This window comes from Anolis carolinensis, chromosome 5 (genome assembly GCF_035594765.1).
Source record: "Anolis carolinensis isolate JA03-04 chromosome 5, rAnoCar3.1.pri, whole genome shotgun sequence".
Taxonomy (NCBI): Eukaryota; Metazoa; Chordata; class Lepidosauria; order Squamata; family Dactyloidae; genus Anolis; species Anolis carolinensis.
In genome coordinates, this window is record NC_085845.1 from 141827811 (window position 1) to 141851346 (window position 23536).

Genomic DNA, 23536 nt, shown 5'->3' on the forward strand with positions numbered 1-23536 from the left:
TGTCACAAGAGTAAATTGCTTTGATACAATTTCATATTGTCTCTCCATCTTTTGTCAGGGAAATGAATATCTTTTAGACTCTGCTCTGCCTTTGCTACAGCCTGTCAGTAGAGTGAGTTATCACCACATTTTAATGTTCCTATATTGAGCATTTTTCCTCTCATTATATTCTCACCACACATTTCCCCTTAATCTAGTGAGAAAAATTATAATATTAAAAAGAAAAATGACAGAAAATATATCTGTTCCCTTGATACTCTTGAGACAGGCGCCCAAGGCACAAATTATAAAAAAAACTGGCACAGTGTGTTAAAGTGCTGAGCTGCTGAACTTGTGGACCAAAAGGTCACAGGTTCGAATCCGGGGAGCGGAATGAGCGTCCGCTGTTAGCCCCAGCTACTGCCAACCTAGCAGTTCGAAAACATGAAAATGTGAGTAGATCAATAGATACCGCTCCGGTGGGAAGATAATGGCGCTCCTTGCAGTCATGCCAGTGGCCACATGACTTTGGTCTCTACGGACAACGCCAGCTCTTCGGCTTAGAAATGGAGATGAGCACCAACCCCCAGAGTCGGACATGACTAGACTTAACGTCAGGGGAAACCTTTACCTTATATGATATTAAACATTGTGATGGGGCAAGAATAAAGGTTAAAACTAGTTAATTTTCTGAAGATTCTGTCAAAAGTGAACCCCTGGTTCACCTCCAGGGTCTGAGGTGTATTTTGATCAGATCACTGACGTCAGATAAAACAATGATGGGCATCCAGTGGCTCTTCAGGTGGTGCAAACTGCAATTGCCATCATCCCTCAACATTGACTGTTTTAGTTAGTGCTGATGGGACTTGCAATCTAACAACAGTTGGAGCCCCACACAATTTTCATCTTGAGAGAATTGTGAGATTGCATTGAAAAATGAACAAGACTTAATTGGACGTTATGACAGCTGAAAGTGAGGAAATGAGAATACAATTTTACAACTTAATCTTAGGCACACTTCCTAGCATGACAGGAAGGATTCATATCCTCAAAATTTTTCATACATCTTAACCTGACCTCTAGTTATGTTTTTTTTTTTAAATACAGGTTGAATATCCCTTATCTACAAGTGTTTGGATTTTTAAAAATGTAGCATGTTGGCATAAAATCATAATTAAAGATTCAACTGTGCGCTGATCCATTTTAGTGAGTCTGTGAATTCCATCTTGACAATAGCTGACACCTCCCCATGGCCTGTATTGTTTGCTGAACTCTGTCATTTGTATTTTGCTAGAAATACACCTTCTTAAACAACAAACAAGCTCTGGTTACATGCTGTGCTGGTCACGTGTTTGTTTGTTGTTTATTCGTTTAGTCGCTTCTGACTCTTCGTGACCTCATGGACCAGCCCACGCCAGAGCTCCCTGTCAGCTGTCACCACCCCCAGCTCCTTCAAGGTCAAGCCAGTCACTTCAAGGATACCATCCATCCATCTTGCCCTTAGTCAACTGCTCTTCCTTTTTCCTTCCATTTTCATTGTCTTCTCCAAGCTTTCCTGTCTTCTCATGATGTGGCCAAAGTCAAATCTTTGCCTCTAATATTCTTCCCTCCAGTGAGCAGTTGGGCATTATTTCCTGGAGTATGGACTGGTCACATAGACCTCAGAAAAGCATTACCACATATGCTTTAAATATTGCTCATACACATAACTCTGAAGTTCTATAAAATGCTGATGATTGAAATAAACTTTATCTATCTTGACCAGTGCTGTGAGTCGACTGGATTGAAAGTAGTGCTGAGATTTGGTAGATCCTTTGGCCAAAATTATTGTTTGTTATCTATTTGTCTTCTTGGTCAGTTACAGGGCTCATCCCAGCTTAGTGTTCCACCTTAGGGATACTGTAGGATACTAGTATTTCATGTATACATATACATAATGAAATATTTTGGAGATGGAGTCCAAATCTAAATACAAAATTCATGTATAACTCATTTATAACATAGACATCCCCTGTAGGGAATTTCATACACAATTTAAAAAATAATTTTGTGCATGAATGTAAGTTTGTTTACATTTAGCCATGAGAAAGCAAAGACATAGCTATCTCAGCCACTCATGTTTATTATGGATTTCAGAGTTCTAGATAAGAGTTGCTCAACCTATACTATTAATGATACATCGATAAAAAGGTTGTCCCATATTTTACAAAACACTGGGTGAACTGACAAACATGTTTCAAGATGGTACTCTTTAATGTATGTTTACTACTACTTGTCGAAGTTGGGTGTCTATAGTATCCTTTCAAGAAGACCAGGAATCACTGGATCTGACTAACATAATTTGCTGTTTGATCCAATAAATATATGAACTCATAAGCATTTAGGTTTGCACAATGTCCTCTGCCGTATCACCTCTTCAGAGAAAGATTGTGAAGACTGCAAAGAGTATCTAGACCAGCTTCTTGTCAGTGGAAGAAATCCACTGATGGTCAGGAAAACATCCCATCTCTACTTAAACAGCAGAAAAGAGGCTTGCACCTTCTGAGATATCCTGTCCTACATTAAGCTCATATCTTCAAGAAATATTTCCCTTTTTGCCATCTGAATTTACCAGTTCAAGTTCTCTCTTCTGAAGCATAAAGAACAAACGTTCTACTTATGTAACAACTTCAGATATATGAAGCCGGTTATCATATTGTTCCTTTATTATCTCTTCCATAAGCATACTCAGATCATTCAGTCTTGACCCACAGAACATGGCCTCGAGGGACCTCTTCACATGGCTCCTGGAGCTGTGCCATTTCACAGACAGTTGCTGGTGAAAGGGCAGGTGCATGGGGTGCCTTGTGATGCCCACGTGTCCTTCCTCTTTCCCCTGTCACGTGGTGGGGATGGGACAAGGAGTACTGGCACCTTTTCCCAAAGTGAAATGGCAGCAACACACATTGCCACATTGCCCTTTCCCCCATCAGATGGAAGAAAGGGCAACAAAATGCGGGTAGCTCCATCAGAGTTATCCAAAAGACACTTTCCTCTCTGTGGTAGCAGAGGAAGCATCTTGCAATGCTTCCCCTCCACTTTGGAAGGAATGGAGGGTGAGGGCAAGCCAGCATCATCTGATGGTGCTCACTCTACGGGCCCCATACAAAAGAAGGAAAAGGACAATTTAAACCACACTGTGATGAGGTCGATCAATTTTCACTATCTTTGTAAATGTTTTATAGGGGAGATGATAGTGAACAACAGTAAACATTCATGCCAGCTAGGGATTTGTCTGATACTTTGGCTCATTTATCAAAATTGAGATTTATGCCCAACAGCGTATAAACTGCAATGAATAACTAAAGCTAAATAAGCTAAAAGATGACATTTCAAGAGGCATTCCCATTTATTTTGCCTGATAAGGAAGTTAATATGGAAGTATTGTAATTATGGGGAAATATATGTATATATTGTCTCAGAAAATGCTGAAGGACAGAGCTCAACTGAAAAAGCAATATCTATGTAAGTATCAAAATAAAATGTCCTTCTAAAATAAGAATTCTATGTATTACTCTGTGAAAAATAAATAAGTGTAGAACATACATTGTAATTCTCATTATCTAGGAAACCTGTGTTCAAATTCCTACCGAGCCATGGAAACCTTGGGCAAGTCACACTCTCTGTTTCAGAGGAACACAATGGCAAATTCTCCCTAAACAAATCTTTCCAAGAAATTTCAGTAATACCTTAGGATTGCCATAAACCAGGATTGACTTGAAATCACACAACAATATATGTAAATTTGGAGGGTGGATCCAAATGTATATCTGGGGGAATCCTAACCATATGCCACTTAGCAGTAAATCTTCTACAAAGATGAATAAATATTTGATTATAAAAAATAATCTCGTCAATCAGTATGCTATGTAATTTTGGAAGAGCTACCTAAATTCATTGAAAGCACATATGTGAGAAGGAGTAATATCATCACCAGTGAGGCCGGCTAACAATCATCGCTACTTACAGGTGCAATTTGACAAAATAAATTATTTTATTTTTCAAAAAAAAAAAAAGAAGAAGAAGAAGAAGAAGGGGAAGGAATAGCACTCCAGGTATGGAGCTCACAATAATCTGAGACACCTTTAAATGTGTTGCTTGGGGGTGACATATAGGTGCCTCTTCACTCATTATGACAACTAGTCAACCAGAGGAAGGTTTTTGGTTGGTTTTTTATTTATTTTTTGCAGGATATTAAATCTAGAAGATAAGCATAAATGGGCTTGGTGTGAGAGATTTACAGTAGGTGTCTTGCAGTCATAAATACACATGACCTTTTGGAGATTAATAACACTCAGAAAATGTGGCTACATATGTTGGGTTCCATATATATAATCTGCTATGAATATGGCAGTAGGCCAAACCTGACATTAGCTTGGCAGTACAAGTTAAATGGCACTTGGGAGAAATAAATCATCAGGAACCGATGGCATGCCCAAATAACTACTTCAGGTTACCGAAACAGAATCTAGTCTAGTTTTAACTAAAATCTATCAACAAATATGGAAAACAAAAATAAATTTCACAAATTAGAAATGTTCAATATACATTCCAGTCCTCAAGAAAGGTGACACCAGAGTAACCACAAGGTTATTACATTAATTTCCATGCAAGGAATGTGATTCTACAACGAAGTTTTTTTTACCATATATGAAGCAAGAAATGCCAAATATCAAAGGTGGTTTTACGAAAGGAAAAGCACCAGGGGTCATATTGCAAACATGCATTGCATAATGCAGCACATCAAAGAACTTCAGAACAGAATCAGCTTTATTGATTATAGCAAAACCTTTGTGTACTTTATGAAAAATTATAGATTGTTCTTAAAGAAATTGGTGTGCTACAACACTTGATTGTTCTGATGTGTAAGCTGTACTCAGGACAAGAAGATACTGTCAGGTCAGAGTGGCTTCCAATTAGCAAGGAAGTTATACAAAGCTTCAATTTATCACCCTGTTTAACTTGCACACTGAACAGAATTAGTAGGGCCGGACACTGAGGAAGGAAATATGAAAACTCATGGAAGGAACATCTACAATCTAAGACGTGCAAATGACACCATACAGCTAGTAGAAAAAACAAACACTTGGAACAATTAATTAAAAAAAAAAACAAGGGAGAAAGTGCAAAGGCAGGTTTAGAATCGAACATGAAGAAAACAACAATAATGAACTACTTATAAAAAGACAATCAAGAAATAGAAATTGAAATAGTTCAAGATTTTCCTCTGTCATTAGTCAAGAAATAAGACAGGCTATGAAGAAATTAAACAAGATCCTGAAGTGTAAAGATATATAACTGAATATTAAGGTTAAGATTGTCCAAGTATTTCCCATTTCTATGAGAAAGCTGATAGGGAAAAATGAACTCATTTAAATGGTGGTGCTAAAGAAGAGTTCTACAAATACCATGCATTGCTAAAAAGATAAGAGGAAATCAAGTCTGAACTCTCCCAGAAGCCAAGTTGACTAAACTGAAACTGTGATACCGTATTACAGTAGAGTCTCACTTATCCAACATAAATGGGCCGGCAGAACATTGGATAAGCGAAAATGTTGGATAATAAGGAGGTATTAAGGAAAAGCCTATTAAACATAAAATTAAGCACCAAAACATCATGTTTTACAACAAATTGACAGAGAAGAGTTCAATACACGATAACATTATGTAGTAATTACTGTATTTACGAATTTAGCACCAAAACACTGCAATGTATTGAAAACACTGACTACTACAAAAAATGGCTACTAACAAATCGACTTCAAATAAAGATAGAATTACATAAAATGATCTTACAGTAACAACACTGTTGGAAATTAAATCCGTAACAAGTTCAGTCCTTGCTGCCTAGAGAAACAGCTGCGGATCCAGGCAGGAGGCAGACTGCATTGGATAATCCAGAACGATGGATAAGCAAATATTGGATAAGTGAGACTCTACTGTACTTAGTAGAGTGAAAGGCAGTAGAACATATTACTCTACCCAAGTCCACAAATTATGGGCCAGCTTTGTAAATAATTTATTACAAACTACTACTATGCAGAGAACTAACTAAATAGGAGATAAAGTGGATTGTTAAAAATCTCTCAGCCACAAGAGACTATGTGTTGATGCTGTAATAGGTCCTCAGCAGATTATGGGAATAGTTTTCACATAGAGAATAATATGTCAGGGTATTGTGTATTGTGAAATGTTAAAATCAATCTGGATACAGCAATTATGGAGTTAATGAGAGTCTGCTATGATTGATGTATCACAGGACCAATGGGGTCAAGTGTGTTTTGACCGGGACTTACTATCTTGGTTCCTGTGGAATGCGGAGGAGTTTCCTGTGTAGAGCGGAGAACAGCGATGAGCAATGGCTGTGTGTGTGCATGGGTGCTTTCGGCAAGCACTCATGATGGAGAAAGGACTGAATTTGCTCTATCTGTAAATAGTTCATGTAAATAAAGTTTAATCAACAGTTGAACTTCGTCTGCTGGAGTGAGTTTATCCAGTGCTGTTTTTCCACACGGGGAAACAGTCTGGAGAGAAGGAGGCAGACCGGGATGGTGAATTTTTGGATTTCACTCTGCTACCCATCATCCCCGCTGACATTGGGTTATGGGCCCAGGCCTCCACGCTTCTGGCTGCGCAGTAGATGGAGATGCTGATGGCTGGTGAGCTTTCAGCAACTGTGCGGCTGTGAGAGGGATTCCAGAGACGGAGGGGACCCAAAAGAGAGCTCCAGTGAAGCTGCAGGAGAAGATTGTGACCGCCTGAGTCTGCACTTGAGTAAGTGGAGTACGGCTTAATCTCGGGGACCGAGGGTCACGGAGGCAGCTGATTCACCGGGAGCTTGGGGTGTTGAAACTTGATGGCTGAGATGGCTGGGAAAAGCTTCATTTCCAGCATGGAAAAGCTATCTGATGAAAATTATGCTTCGTGGTCAGTAATGATGCGGTCTTTGCTGGCATCAGAAGATTTGGAGAGTACCCTAGATGGAAGAGATCAAAATGCTGAGCACAGAAGGAAAGCCAAAGCATATTTGATACTGTGCCTCCAACCAAACCAACTTGTCCATGTGAGAAATAAGGACACTCCTGAAGAGATTTGGCAAGCTTTAAAAAATGTCCATGAGAGAGAGACTTGCATGTCTCAAATGATTTGGACTAAGAGGCTGTTTTCAGCAAAACTTGTTAAGGGCGAGGATGTCAAAAAACATTTGGACAATGTAAAGCAATTATTGATTGGAGCTGAGGAAAGAGGCCTACAATATTCTGAAGCACAGAAGTGTTATCTGGTGCTGTGCAGCTTGTCTGAGGACTGGGACTTTCTGGTACATTCTTTCCAGAATGTGAGAGTCCAGGATTTAACTTTGGATTCAGTTTGTGGGAGAATCCAAGAAGAAGAGGACCGGAGGGCATTTGAACAAGCCCCGAAGCAGACGATGGCGCAGTGCGACCAGGAGGGGGTGCAAGTGGCTGGCTTTGGTCCTGATGGTGTTCCTGGGAATCGTGAGGAGGTTGCAGTACATCAGGTCAAAACACGGCGGTGTTTTGTCTGCAACAGGCCGGGGCATTTTGCCAGGAGTTGCCCAAACAACAAGGCAAGAAGTTCTCATGGGAACAGAGGGGCTAAGAATTTGTCAACAACAACTAAGCCCCAAGTGTTTATGGCTGCGGTGAATGGAAGGATCACCGAAAAGAACAAGTGGTATTTGGACTCAGGTTGTACACACCATGTTGTTACAAATCTTAAACTTTTGAAAAACAGAAGGGATGTGTCTGGAACAGCAGTGACTTTGGCTGATGGAACTGAGAGGAAGTTCAACAAATGTGGCACTGTGTTCATCCCTTGCTTGAATGTGGATTGGGAAAATGTACTCTACATCCCAGAATTGAGTTCTAATTTGTTAAGTGTGGCTACCTTAACTGAGAACGGATATAGAGTAATTTTTAGCGGAATCTATTGCTATATTCAAAGAGATGGACGAGTAGAAGCAAAAGGTGTAAAAAGAAACAAAATGTATATGATGTTTGACAAAAATAACTTTCCAGATGGGGCACAATTCTATTGTGTGAAGCAGAAAATTATGCATGACAGGTGTATCCATCATCTTCACAGAGCGATGGGTCATGCACGTGTAGAGGTGCTCAGAAAGACTTTAGAAATATGCACAGATTTTGAGTGTGAGAAATGTGAAAATTTATTAGACTGTGCAGTTTGTTCAGAGATGGGAATTGAATCAAAAGAGCATCCAAAAAGATCTGGAATTAAGACCCAGGAAATGTTTGAAATGGTCCATCTATATGTAACAGAATCTGATGTTAAAAGCCAGGGAGGTTCTCAATTTACTTTGATGTTAGTAGATAGACACACGAGATTTGGATATATTTACTTCCTTAAGGATTTGAAGGAAGCTGTTGTAAAGGTGTCTAATTGGATAGACATGGTTCAAAGGGTCTATGAACAGCATGTAGGTCAAATAGTTTTTGACAAAGGAATTAATGTGTGTAATGAAGAGATGAAGAAAATGTTGAGTGAAAGGAATATAGGATTTAAAAATGTAAAATCAAATAAGTCAAATGAAGAAGGCGTGGCTCAAAATAGGATGAAGCAAATTCTTCACATGAATGAGTGTTTAATTAGAGATTCCAAAAGCTCAACTAAGAATTGGCCAGAGTGTTCACACACAAGTAATTACATTTTAAACAGGTTATGGGATGAGGAATTGGATGACATCCCATTTCGGAGAATGTACAAAAAAAACCCAAATATAGGATATCTAAAAGTATATGGTCAAAATGCTAATGTATTAGTTCCAGCCAACCAAAGGAAAAAGGGTGAGCCTAAGTGGAGAAGGATGCAGTTCTTAGGCTACTACCAAGACAAGCTTAAATTTCACAGTGGTCTTGGGAGGCTTATTTTCTCAAAGAAGGCATTCTTTGAGAAGGATGAAGGCTGGGACAGGTTGCATTTGAACAAAGAGATGTTGTTTCATAACAATTCCACCAAGGAAGCGGAGGTACTGAAAGCTTCAGGTGGAGGGGGTTCTGTTGTTGAAAAGGATATGCAACGAACCATTAAGGAGGAGATGGTTACTCCAGTGAAACATGGGGAAGTACAGACTCCCCAGAAGAGTCAGAAGAGAGGGGGTAAAGGGAAAAAATCACCTAAGCTTGAGAGTGAAGAGCAGGTGACAGAAAAAAAGTGAAGATATATCTCTTCTTGAGACCGAGATTGAATCAGTTGATCAGTGGTCTCCAACTTGTCAATTGGCACAGGTGTTGCCAAAGCGCAAGAGATGCAAAAACATTGTGCCTGTTTATTAGTCTGAACGGAAGTTGAAATATGTATATATGTTCAGAGAGAGTTAAATCAGTTTTGTGAAAAATTGTGATGAAAAATAAAGATGTAAAAGAGATAGAGAGTGAGAGAAAGAACTCTCTAGAGTTTTTTGGGTGAGGTTTGATTATGTAATGAATTGTTTTTAAGAAATTGGATTTTAAGAGAAATTGAAATCCATGGTTAAGCCAGCAGTGGTTGTAATATAACCTGGCAGCATCAAATTAATCTATGTGGCACAATGAATTAAGTTTTCAGAGGTTGGGAAAACTATTGATTAATGAAGTGAAACATCAGTGTATTAGGTTATGGTTCTGGCATCGATTGTGTTAATAAATATGCAAGAAGAGAGTTGATGTATTGTGATCAAAACAATTTACATGTGATTGAAAATGACTGTATGTATACATGCATTGTCTTGTGGAAGTTCAAGAGAGATTGATCAAGTGTGTAGAGTGTTAAAGTATATGTAGAGAATTGATTTGAACATTTCGTAGGGGAATTGTCAGGGTATTGTGTATTGTGAAATGTTAAAATCAATCTGGATACAGCAATTATGGAGTTAATGAGAGTCTGCTATGATTGATGTATCACAGGACCAATGGGGTCAAGTGTGTTTTGACCGGGACTTACTATCTTGGTTCCTGTGGAATGCGGAGGAGTTTCCTGTGTAGAGCGGAGAACAGCGATGAGCAATGGCTGTGTGTGTGCATGGGTGCTTTCGGCAAGCACTCATGATGGAGAAAGGACTGAATTTGCTCTATCTGTAAATAGTTCATGTAAATAAAGTTTAATCAACAGTTGAACTTCGTCTGCTGGAGTGAGTTTATCCAGTGCTGTTTTTCCACACGGGGAAACAGTCTGGAGAGAAGGAGGCAGACCGGGATGGTGAATTTTTGGATTTCACTCTGCTACCCATCATCCCCACTGACATAATACAATCTTCCTGGGAGAAAATGAAAGTGTGCATTTCTAACTGCTCTTTTCCTTCCTGCTGTTAGGAACTTGGTCAGAGACCCACTAACTTTATAGGCAGTTGCTCCCACATAACTAAGCTGTCCAAATATTATGGTTCTTCAGGTGGATCCAAGGTGAAAACCAACACCTGGAACATCTTTTCAGCTGCTCAGGAGAAGTATTTGACCATCAGGATTCTCCAGATCTGAGAGGTGAAGCTGAGAACAGCGCTCCCAGATTATCTGGTTGGAGTACTGACCGGAAATGTTTGTCCCTTGAGATGGAGCAATCTTCTGACTGAAGCGATGGTAAAAATAGAAGCTTCCTTTCCAAAGCTAACAGCATGTGCACAGGACATTGCGACCATAATAGGGAGGAAAGGATTAAACATCTCTTCCCTTTGCATTGTACTGTAAAAATGAGCCAAGTGTTTAACTGTTATTCATCTTTTAAACGAACGTAATGGGAAAAGCAATTTTGGTGTTGTGTATAGTTTGTCCCTAAGAGGTTTCACAGATCCCTTAAAGACTGAAAATAATACAAGAGAAACTATAAGTTGAAGTTTCTTCCTTAACTCCTATACCTTGCAGCAGAGGTTAGGGCTTCCATGTGAGCAAAAAGGTGAATTTGTAATGCAGTGGCTCTCAAGCTGGGGTCCCCAGATGTTTTTGGCCTACAACTCCCATAAATCCCAGCCAGTTTACCAGCTGTTAGGATTTCTGGGAGTTGAAGGCCAAAAACATCTGGGGACCCCAGGTTGAGAACCAGTGCTGTAATTGAACTAAGCCTATTTTGCAGATAAAATTCAGTACCTTGGATAGCAACTTAAAATCAGACTAAAACCTAAAGTGGATTCAATGGCCCATTGAGACTGGAGTTGCCACCTGCCGTACCACATAAGCAGTAATCACATTCTATCCTCGAATATGCTTTACCCATCTGCACCTTATTTCCACAACATTTATTCCTATTCTTACCTCTTGAATTTGAATTTTGTTATGAACTTTTAGTTAAACAACAAACATTAGTTACTGTTATGTTGTGCGTCAAATCAACTTGGACTTACAGTAACTCTATGAATGTGAGCTCTATAAGAGCCCTTCTCATTAATTCTCCTGCTCAAGCCTTGGAAATACAAAGATGAGGTTTCCTTTGTTGGATCAACCCACCTGTAATGCACTCTTCCTCTTATCCTACTCCTGTCCACTTTACCAAGCATTAGCACCTTTTCCTAAGAGTCATTCATCTTATCTTATGTCCAAAGCTTCAGTTGAATCACCTTCATATCTAATGAGAGTTTTGGATTGGTTCCCCCACTCACTAAAATCCATTCATTTGTCCATAACCATGTTACTACCAGGGCCACAGTAGGTTAAACCGCTAAGCTGCAGAACTTTCTGACTGGAAGGTCAGCCATTCAAATCCGCGGGACGGGGTGAGCTTCCGTTGTTAGACTCAGCTTCTGCCAACCTAGCAGTTTGAAAACATGCAAATGTGAGTAGATCAATAGGTACCACTCCAGCAAAAAGGTAACGGTGCTCTATGCAGTCATGCTGGCCACATGACCTAGGAGGCGTCTACGGACAACACCGGCTCTTTGGCTTAGAAATTGAGATGAGCACCACTCCCCAGATTCGAACTTGACTAGACTTAATGTCAAGGGGAAACCTTTACCTTGAATAGCCACTTACCATGTAAGCCGCCCCGAGTCCCTTCGGGGAGATGGGGCGGGGTATAAGAATAACATTATTATTATTATTATTATTATTATTATTATTATTATTATTATTACCAATATCTAAACAAAAGGAGCTAAACCTGAAGATATTAGATTGCGTAAATAATTCTCCGATTGTGTATTTCTTAAACCAGACTTAAACTAGACTTCAGATTAACCTACCTTCATGCAGAATTCAAAGGTTTTCATCCTGTTTGGGAATAGGGAGGGGAAGAAGAGGGAAACCATGCCCACTCACTGATGGGATATCAGAACTGCAATTGAATAAAACAATTGCAGCAGAACTGACAGTTAAACGGCAGTGATATTTGCACCGTTAATAGGATTTTCCATTAACGTGATACAATGATAGAAGAGCAATGAAACAATGGGAAAGATACAATGTCATGCAGTAAGTCCCAGACAAAACCAAAATGCAATTTTTCTACCCTTGTGTGATAAAGCCTTTGGTTACTTTTTCTTAGGTGATCTTGAAACAAAACTAGGACAACAATGATTATTATTAATTCAAACCCTCTTGATTTAAATAGGATTTTGGTGCAGAGGATACACACACACACACACACAATTTTAATTCTTAAGCAAAAGGAATCACTTCATCTTAGATATTTCATGTGTAAACATAAAAGAAATTCAAACTCAAGTTCATAGAAAAATCCTAGGCAGTCATCACACACAGAAAATTGGCTTTTAAAGAATTGAGAAGTTCTTGTTACTCAAAAGCTGACATTTCAAATGAGACTAGCTGGCCAGACAAATATGAAGAATGACTTTCTAGCAAAATGGTATTGGCTAATAACGTATTTGGAAAAGCGTATTCAGTCTTATTTACCCAGGGAAAGTATAAGCCTGTATTGATTGTACTATACCGGTGTTCAAAAGATAATTGAAGAGAGAACTGTTGTATAAACACCTGCACTTCCCTATAGGGAATGTTATTTCCATTTCATTTCTTTTCAGTTCTGAAGTTGTATACACACATTTATCTACAGTACTGGAGTACCTCTCTGGTTCTAAAAAGGAAATACAAAAGATATCTCCAGATATAGCTTTCATTCTGCAATGAAATGGGGAATGTTATATAGAGATTTCATGTAATTTCCTCCAAAGCTGTACAACGAAGGTCCTACAAATGGACAACACTCCGCTAACTAGAAAGGGGAGTTAACAGGAGAAAAGATTATAGAGAAAGAACATGTGAAATAATTCTAGAAAATATAAACAGGAAAATATCTGAGACAGAAAGATGAAAAAATCTGAAAGCAGCAGCTAATCATAGCCGACCATGTCTTGCTTATTGGCAAAAATATTTCCCATTTCTATCTTCAGCATTACAGTGATCCACTTTTATTCATTACCTTTATTGTTTTGTTTTCATTTATCTATTGCATTTCCTTCCAGAGACAATCTATTTTGCCTAACCCAGTGTGGCGAATGGCATGATCAATGTTGCCACCCAAGAAATTGGGGGAGAATCGAGTTTAAGAAAACTGCTGTATATGGAGCTCCCTTGTCCATTTATCCTCATAGGAAGCCTGTGAAATAGATTATACTGAGAGACAGAGAATTCCCAAGTCACTCAATTGGCTTTTTAGCTGAGCAGGGGCTCATTCATTGGCTAGAATCCAGTTGGAGCACTTTGGTAGAATAAAACTAGCAGGACAAGAGGTTGAAGTTCTGAGAGATTGCAAATGTGCTATGTTCCGTCCCCCAGGACGATGGTTTGCCTTACCTATTGGTCGTTTGTTTGTTTTCCCTCCTTTACATTTTGTTTGAGCCTCTGGCTGCAAAGGCCTAGGAAAGGTGGCTTGGAATCTGCAAGAGCTGGCTGCAGTTTTCTTTGCAGTGATTGGTCAAAGAGTGCAACATCTTAGGACCGCCCTTTTTACCAGGGTCTAGTCTCCATTTTAGAGTTTCATTCTGGCTATAGTCTTCCAACGTGCTGGAGCTGTGCAAAGCTAACTGGGACAAATCATCCTCAAAACCAGGCCAATCTAAGCCTATCCAAATTAGATAAGTATTGAATTATATTGATCTGGAATAGGAAATCTAGTTAGAGGAGCAGAGTTATTCCATCGCTTCTAGAACTAATCTTTGCTGTAAAGATAGGGAAGGAAAGAGTTTCTCCTTCTAATATAGGCAGCGTGATTAGGGTATAGTGGTTTTATAATCACTTTTGCCTTCTGGAACCAGGGATAATTCTGCAACTAAAACCTATGGAAATTTGTTTCATTTTCTGCAACTTTAAGATCTGTGCCAGGTTTACAACCTTGTATGAATAAACATCCTTTTTTGAAGTTATCCAGACTCAGTCGTTCAATATCTATAGGACAGCTTATAGGGATTTGCAGTTCGCCCGGATAAAGGACAGCACGTTTCAGTTTTATAGCTTTTTATTGTCCGGCGGACGGCACAGTTTTGAGGTAGATCAGCGGTTTTTCCGCTTGAGCTAGCTTGCACGGCTTTATAGTTTTTTATAGTTTAGGAAGTTTTAGTATAGGCTGCGGCTTTTCCGCCTGAGCTCAGTCTGCATACCTAAAGACTCTACCAGCGTCTGAGGCAGTGGAGCCCGCTCTCAGACCTGAAGGAGTCAAATAGTGGGGCTCTATTTCCTTGCTATTTGGCTCGCGTGTGCGCACGTAGCCCAGTGGCTTTCTGGGTTTGCACAGGCTGTGCAGTTCCCAGCAACGTCCAGGGCTCCCTCGGCGGTAGACCTCGAGCCGCGGAGCACCAGCGACAGTTCTTTGGCTGGCTCTGAGGCGTGAAGCCCACCAGAACCAGGCTAGAACCTGGACAGGCCTGGCAACGCTGCTGCGAGTTCGGCCGGAGCACTCGGCCGGCTTCGACCTGCCTCATGGTCCGGCGGTGGTGACCTGCCTCATCGTCCTGCGGTGGTGACCTGCCTCATGGTCCGGCGGTGGTGACCTGCCTCATCGTCCTGCGGTGGTGACCTGCCTCATCGTCCTGCGGTGGTGACCTGCCTCATCGTCCTGCGGTGGTGACCTGCCTCATTGACCTGCGGCGGTGACCTGCCTCATCGTCCTGCGGTGGTGACCTGCCTCATCGTCCTGCGGTGGTGACCTGCCTCATCGTCCTGCGGTGGTGACCTGCCTCATCGTCCTGCGGTGGTGACCTGCCTCATCGACCTGCGGTGGTGACCTCCCTTCACAGCGGGGAGGAGGCGTCTCTTCTCTCCTCCTTTCCAAAGCCAGCCTCAGTGCTCCTTCGGCGGCAGGCCTCGAGCCGCAGAGCACGAGGTGCTTGAAAATTTGGCGTAGTCGCCATTTTGGCAGTTTACGTCACTCGGGCAAGGGAGGTATCAAGTGGCAAGTTGCTGTCAGTTGACATTTTGCAGCTTGCCCACCAAAGTCTGGCGCCAAAGGTCACAATCTTTGTAAAGTATAGTTACTTAGTGATATATATTGCTATGGTTAAGTGCTGTGAATTGTATTATATATTGAATTTGCTTTTATTGTAAATTTACTTGCAGGTATATTGCATTTGCCTTTGTTGTAAATTTACTTGCTATTAAGAATACATAATGTCTATGCAATTTCAAGATGATACAGATGGCGTACCTCCTTCTGAGGCTGAAAGTAGGAATGAAAGGCCCCAAAGGATAAAGCACCCTTCAGCCAAAATGCTAGCCCATCTAATAGATGAAAAGGAGCTCCTCCATGTGAGGTTAGGTTCGGCATGGGAGCGAATTGTAACATTGATGGACAGAATTGAGAGCTTGGGTATTACAAGGGTGCCATCCATATTACAGACAGACCTTGAAGAGACCTTCGGTCTCTGGAGGGGTTTGGTGTCTAAGATAGTCCAGGTCCTCGAGCGCATTAACGCCAAGGATTCAGAGTTAGAAATAGTGAGTGTCTTAGCTGACACTAATGAGAAAGAAAATAAGGTGAGGGCAATTCTAGATGCCTTGGAATTTAGTTCTCCACCTGTTAATCTAAGGTCTGAGCCAAAAGGAAATCAGTCTTCCTTATGCAGCCATGAGACCAATCTTTTAAAATCACCTGCTGTGGCACTTAGTCTTAAGTCTAACCGCTCTAGCCAGGTATCTAAACTAAGGGAGTGTGCATCATCTAAACACAGCCACTCTAGCAAGTCTTCTGCTGCTGGGAGTGCCATCTCTTCCCTAGCTGCCTTGCACATTAAGGAGGCTGCACGTCTGGAGCTAAAGAGCAAGGTAGCGGGGGCGGAGGCTGATGCTAAGGCAGCTGATCTCACCCTTCCCTTTAAAGAAGAAGAGCAACGACTGCAAATAGAACAGGCCCGTAGACAAAGCGAAATGCAAATGGAACAGGCCCAAAGACAAAGCGAAATGCAAATAGAACAGGCTCGTATAGAGATGCTTAGAATAAAGATGGATGCCGCAGCCAAAAGGGTAAGGGCTGAGACTTTGGCCAAGGCTCTAATTGAGCCACTCACAGAAGAAAATGTAAGCCAGTTACCAATACAGGACCCTTCTGCCAAAGTGTTTGCGCACCTTGGCAGCATGTACAGCCAGTTTTCGGATGAGGAACAGGGAGACTTCTCTCCTTACCCAGAGCAGGGCCCCAAAGTCACTTTTGAGTTTCCTGCAGAGCGGAGCGTCATAGCGGGGAGCTCACCCTTGCTCGAGCTACCTGTGCCTCCTGCTAAAACCCTAGGTCAGTCAATCAGGGCCTCAAGGCCGAGTGCTAGTTGGCCCCTACAGACAGCTGCACAGGGAACCATCGATTCATCAGCGGTCGATGTCATCCCTCCAAGAGGCCAAAGGTTGACGCAAGGTACACGGTGGGAGTCCACTCCACAACAGCAAACTCCTCAATTGTTCCCTTCGACGCCGGAGTCCCAGCTTGTCTCCATCATCAGAAGTCCCAGAAGAGATCTTAAGGACAAGGGTGTCGAAAAGTTTTCGGACAAGCCTGAGGAATTTCTTCTCTGGAAGGCCACCTTCCAGAGAGCAATCAGAGACTTAAAGTTATTGCCTGAGGAAGAACTGACTCTTCTGGCTGCATGGTTGGGCCCAGCCTCATCCTCACAAGTTAAGAAGATCTACGCAGCCCACGTAGCCGATCCCGACAAAGCCCTGGAAAAGGCCTGGGCCAGGTTGCAGCAGAGGTATGGGGCCAGCACAGAGATTGAAGCATCTCTTATGGACAAGCTCCAAAGGTTCCCAGCTTTAAAACTCAAAGACTTCAAACTCTTGTGGGACCTCAGCGATCTCCTTACGGAATTAGAGTCGGCCAAGGAGAATCCAGAACTGCCCGGTTTGAAGTGCCTCGATCAGCACCTGTCCCAGAGGCAGATCTTGACCAAGCTGCCCTTCACTTTGCAAGAACGCTGGGGACAGGAGGTCTTCAACTACAAGGAGGCCCACTCCCAGGCATACCCTCCATTTTCTCATTTGGTCCAGTTCATCACAAGGGCGGCCAGAGAAAGGAATGATCCGCAGACGGGCCTCCCCACCTTATACCAAGGGACCCAGCCAGAGAAGGCACCTGAAGTGGACAAGAAACCATCCAGAGAGGCCAAAAGACCGGTTAGTGTTAGGGCTGTTGAAACTCAGCACAGGGCCAACGAATCCAAGTCAGAGGTGAAGGAGGTGCTCTGCCCCATTCACCAAAAGCCTCACAGTTTGGCCAACTGCCGGGAATTTGGCAAGAAGCCTTATAAAGAAAGACAACAGATTGTACAGAAGCTGGGCATATGTTTTAGGTGCTGTGGAGCAACTCCTCACTTTGCATCCAACTGCAAAGAGGACGTCAAATGCGCAAGGTGTAACAGCCTTAAGCATTGCACCGCGATGCACAACTCTGACGCTGTCTCCCGCGCCAAAGGGGACACATCTTCCAAAGAAGGGTCATCTACTGAAGCCACCAACATGCAGACCGCGTCACGGATGCAGGAGGATGCTCCATCGGTCGCCTGTACTGAACTATGCTCTGACGTGCACCAGTTCAGAGTCTGCCATCCCATCTGCCTAGCAGATGTATATCCAGCCAGAAGACCTTGGCTTAAAAAGAGACTTTACGTGGCTTTGGATTCACAGAGCGATGCCTCCCTAGCTACTCCAGAGTTCTTCCGCATGTTTGACCTTAAAACCAAGATGGTCGATTACACCATGACTACGTGTGCAGGAAAAAAGAAGTTGCAGGGTCGCATAGCATCTGGCTTCGTTGTCTCCTCTTGCGACCAGAAGAGACAGTTCAAGTTGCCAGACCTGATTGAGTGTTCCTCTATTCCCCGGAACAAAAGGCAGATTGTCACCAGAGAAGTTGTGGAGGCTCATCCACATTTGCGACGGTTAAAGAATGCTATACCAGCCTTTCAGCCAGATGTGGACATTGCCCTTTTGCTTGGCTCGGACTGCCCGAGCTTGTTCTGTGTGAACGACCAAGTTAAAGGACCTCCAGGTGCACCTATCGCACAACAATTGCCATTAGGCTGGACAGTCATAGGCCCAGTGTGCATAAACAAGATGCACCCACCATCGTCGTTGGACTCCAATCAAGCACAGGTGCTTAAAGGTGGACGTCCTACACTTGTGCGCAGTTGCCTAAGTCATATCTCAGTCTACTGCCAAGCAATAACTCCAGAGTATTCCTCCATCTTCAAAGTCTCTGAGAGAGACGAAGCCACAGCGCTCTCGAAAGATGAGCAAAGGTTTTCGGACATTATGAATGCTCAAGTCTCACGAAGTGCAGAGGTGAAAGCCTGCAAATCAACCACAGAAATCAAGATGGGCCAAAGATCTTACCTGGAACTACACCGCTTTGAGCATTTTTTAGAGTGGCGCAGTCCTCTTAGAGCAGTTGCTAGGCTCATACATCGCTTAGTCTGCAAAGATAGTCAGCCTTTGCCAGTTCAGGACATGCTAAAGGCTAAGGGAGTAATACTCAGGTCAGTTCAGAGGCATGAGTTTAGTCAAGAAACAGCCAGGTTAGAACAAGGGCTTAACACCCCCAGCCGGAGTTTCTTGTGTGAGCTGAACCCATTTCTGGATAAAGAGGGCATTTTAAGAGTGGGTGAGAGGTTAGCTAAGGCTAAACTCAAAGTGTGTATAAAGAACCCTATCATTGTACCCCCCAATAGCCATATTGCTTTGTTGTTGGTTCGTCACTACCATGAGAAAATCCATCATCAAGGTAGAACTCTGACTGAGGCGACCCTTAGAAATGAAGGCCTGTGAGTGGTAAATGCTAAAAGTTTGGTCAGCAGTGTTATTTTTAAGTGTGTCAAATGTCGGCGACTCAGAGTCAGCTGATGGCTGAGTTACCTCAGGACAGGACTTTGACAGACCCCCCCTTTTCCCATGTGGGAATCGATGTGTTTGGTCCTTGGGAGGTTGTCACTAGGAAAACCAGGGGTGGTGTTGTAAATAACAAAAGATTTTACTTGTTTGTCAGTACGAGCTGTCCATATAGAGGCTGCAGAGGGAATGGACACTTCATCATTCATAAATGCATTGAAAAGGTTCATAGCCCTCAGAGGGCCAATTAAGTTAATTTGGTCGGACTGTGGCACCAATTTTGCATGTGCAGACCTTAGCCAACCACTTCAGGAAGAGGTGGAAGGCCGAATACTTAAGCCAGCTTCCAACCAGAAGACTCTGGCAAACCCCAAAGGACAATTTCAAGGCGGGAAACCTTGTGTTGCTAAAGGACAAAGACTTGCCCCGCTATGCCTGGCCTATGGGCATTATACTAAAGACCTTTCCTTGCCCTGACGGTAAGGTTAGAAAAGTTCAGGTAAAGACTCATAGTAAGGACAAAATGTCTGTCCTAGACAGACCAACCAGCAATCTCGTGTTGCTTGTCCAAAGTGTGTAAGTTTTATACTGTTTTATTGTTGTGTATACAAAGGTGTTTGTATGTTTTTGATTGGTAAATTCCCACATCCTGGGAATTTAGCGGGGAGTGTTCCGTCCCCCAGGACGATGGTTTGCCTTACCTATTGGTCGTTTGTTTGTTTTCCCTCCTTTACATTTTGTTTGAGCCTCTGGCTGCAAAGGCCTAGGAAAGGTGGCTTGGAATCTGCAAGAGCTGGCTGCAGTTTTCTTTGCAGTGATTGGTCAAAGAGTGCAACATCTTAGGACCGCCCTTTTTACCAGGGTCTAGTCTCCATTTTAGAGTTTCATTCTGGCTATAGTCTTCCAACGTGCTGGAGCTGTGCAAAGCTAACTGGGACAAATCATCCTCAAAACCAGGCCAATCTAAGCCTATCCAAATTAGATAAGTATTGAATTATATTGATCTGGAATAGGAAATCTAGTTAGAGGAGCAGAGTTATTCCATCGCTTCTAGAACTAATCTTTGCTGTAAAGATAGGGAAGGAAAGAGTTTCTCCTTCTAATATAGGCAGCGTGATTAGGGTATAGTGGTTTTATAATCACTTTTGCCTTCTGGAACCAGGGATAATTCTGCAACTAAAACCTATGGAAATTTGTTTCATTTTCTGCAACTTTAAGATCTGTGCCAGGTTTACAACCTTGTATGAATAAACATCCTTTTTTGAAGTTATCCAGACTCAGTCGTTCAATATCTATAGGACAGCTTATAGGGATTTGCAGTTCGCCCGGATAAAGGACAGCACGTTTCAGTTTTATAGCTTTTTATTGTCCGGCGGACGGCACATGCTAATAATTTCATAAGAAGACATTGTCTTCTCTCCCCTTCTTTTTAGACTTGGCAGGTGGAGAACTAAATATTGGTTGCACAGCTGATATATTCAAGCCAATAGCAATGTACAATTAATTGAGATCCAATATAACTACAATGGTATATATTTACCCAAGGATAAAACATATGAGAGCCAGCAAAGTATGATAGTCTGGGTACTGGACTAGGACTCATTTTCAAATCAGTATTTGATTCTTTCACAGGAAGAAGCTGTAATAGAGAAAAGTAGGTATTAGAGCAGGACTTTCTTAAGAGTGATTAATCAACTTCATAAGACATGCTTTTATAATAGAATTTTTATAATAGAATCAACTGATGGGCTAGATAATTTCCAGCCTCTTTTTGGCTCTGAACATTATAGCTGTTTTTTCACGGTGTTTTAAGTCACAGTGACAAGAATCTTAGGGCCCCTTCCACACAGCTGTATAAAATCCATATTGAACTGGATTATATGGCAGTGTGGATTTAGATAATCCAGTTCAAAGCAGATATATTCAGAAAATACATTCAGAAAATAAAGAAAGAGGAAGAAGGAAAAGTTCTTGAAATGACTATGGGAATTAAACATGTCTCTGTCTACCAATGGATGGGCAAGAAGTAGGAAATTTTGGGTCCTGAAAGCAGCCACTGAGAAATAACCTCTTCCATTCTTCCACTAGCAATGTCTTTGGGAATAACTCCTTCTGAAGATCTCAGAGCCCAGGCAGGCCTTTATTGGAAAATAAAGTCCTTCAAACAGCCTGTGTTCTCTCCATACAGCTAGAGTGAATGCTTTCTGTTGCAGACATCCCAACAAAAACAACAAAGAGCTTTTAGCATATTGGAAACTAACGTTTTTCTCATTCTGTTGGCCTTTTGGGCCCAATCATTTTTAGGAGCATTCTTGAGAGAACAAAAATGCCATTTACAATCAGATGGGAGAAAGAAGAAGCCATTTCCAAGGTTTTAGAGCTGCTTGATAGAAGACATTTATTGGCTTTCAAAGTTTGATGTTACTTGGTATGAATTTTGTGATGAGAAACTGTGAAACAACCAATTTCCTTTTCTGGAGCATAAAACACCTGACAGTTTGATACAGAATATTGAGTTGTTAAAGATTTTTCCAATAACTTGATTTCAACCTAAAATCTGCAAAAAAAATTGTGCTAAATACAATAAGACCCTCCACCCCATATATGCAGAGGGTAAGTGCTCAAATTTTACATAGATACGTGAAACCATGAATAATCCTAATGAAATGGACGTGCTCTGATCCAGAAATACCATAGAGTCGAGCTGGAGGACCTAGAAAATATCTAGAGAGGAACATATTTTGTTGGGCATGGATACATGAAACCGTGGATACCTGTCCCATGGATGCAGGGGTCTTTTGTACAGTGCTGGTCGCAATGCAGTCAGAGATCCCCTGTCTTTTAAAAAGTTGGTCCTTGTCACTGTGACTTAAAAAAATCTGCTACAATGTTCAGACTCAAAAAAAATGAAATAGTCAGTCCATTAATTGTTTCTATTATAAAAATTCTATTATAAAAGCATGTCTCTCAAAGATGATTGATCACTCTTAAGCAAGTTCTGTTCTAACACTACTCCTCTCTATTACAACTTCTTCCTGCAATTGACTCAAAACCGGATTTGAAAATTAGTCTCTTTCTCACAAGGCGAAGGGGAAAGCGTAATGGATCAATGTGACTGTTAGGAGAATTACAAATTGATTGAGTAGCATGAAAATCCCAAAATAATCATGCAACCACCTCTTTGTCCACTGTTGTTGACTATCTTTGACTTATGGGAACCCTATGAATGAGAGATCTTCAAGTCCTTTTGCCATCCTGCTCAGGTCTTCCAAACTCAGGGCTGTGGCTTCTTTGATAGAGTTAATATTTGGCAACACTAAAAGGGTTTTGAATACAGTAGAGTCTCACTTATCCAAGCTTCTGGATTATCCAAGCCATTTTTGTAGTCAATGTTTTCAATACATCGTGATATTTTGGTGCTAAATATGTAAATACAGTAATTACAAGATAACATTCCTGCGTATTGAACTACTTTTTTCTGTCAAATTTGTTGTATAACATGATGTTTTGGTGCTTAATTTATAAAATCATAACCTAATTTGATGTTTAATAGGCTTTTCCTTAATCCCTCCTTATTATCCAAGATATTCGCTTATCCAAGCTTCTGCCGGCCCGTTTAGCTTGGATAAGTGAGACTCTACTGTACCACCGGATTACACAAATCAGTTAGCAACAAGGTGCGGTGCTTACAGTGGACTCCCTAGAAAATGCTTCAGCTGTACTCCATAAAAAGGAAAACCACCCCATTCAGCAAGTCTTGCAAATGCTGATTTATTATCCGTAAATATTTAATTTTTATACCTATATACATGGCACTGAGAGTGGAAAAAGTTTAAGAAGACTTGATCTAGAATATGGTCTCCCTCTTTTCCCATGCACCTTCCCAAACATTATAATAGGTCTTTTTTATATATCATCTAGGATTTGGTTTCAGGACTTATGTGGACACCGAAATCCACAGTTCCATTGTAGGCAATGGTGTTGTAAAATAGTGGATCTTTTATAAAATGGCAAAATCCAAGTTTGCTTTTCAGTTTTGTTTTTTGAGGGAAAATATTTCAAACTGTGGATGGTTGGATTCATCGATGCAGAATCTGCAGATGCGGATGAGAACAAACAAATTGAAATTGAATCCAGACAAGACAGAGTCCGCGTTGTCCGTGGACACCTCCAAGGTCATGGGGCCAGCATGACTGCATGGAGCGCTGTTACCTTCCCGCCAGAGCAGTACCTATTTATCTACTCACATTTGC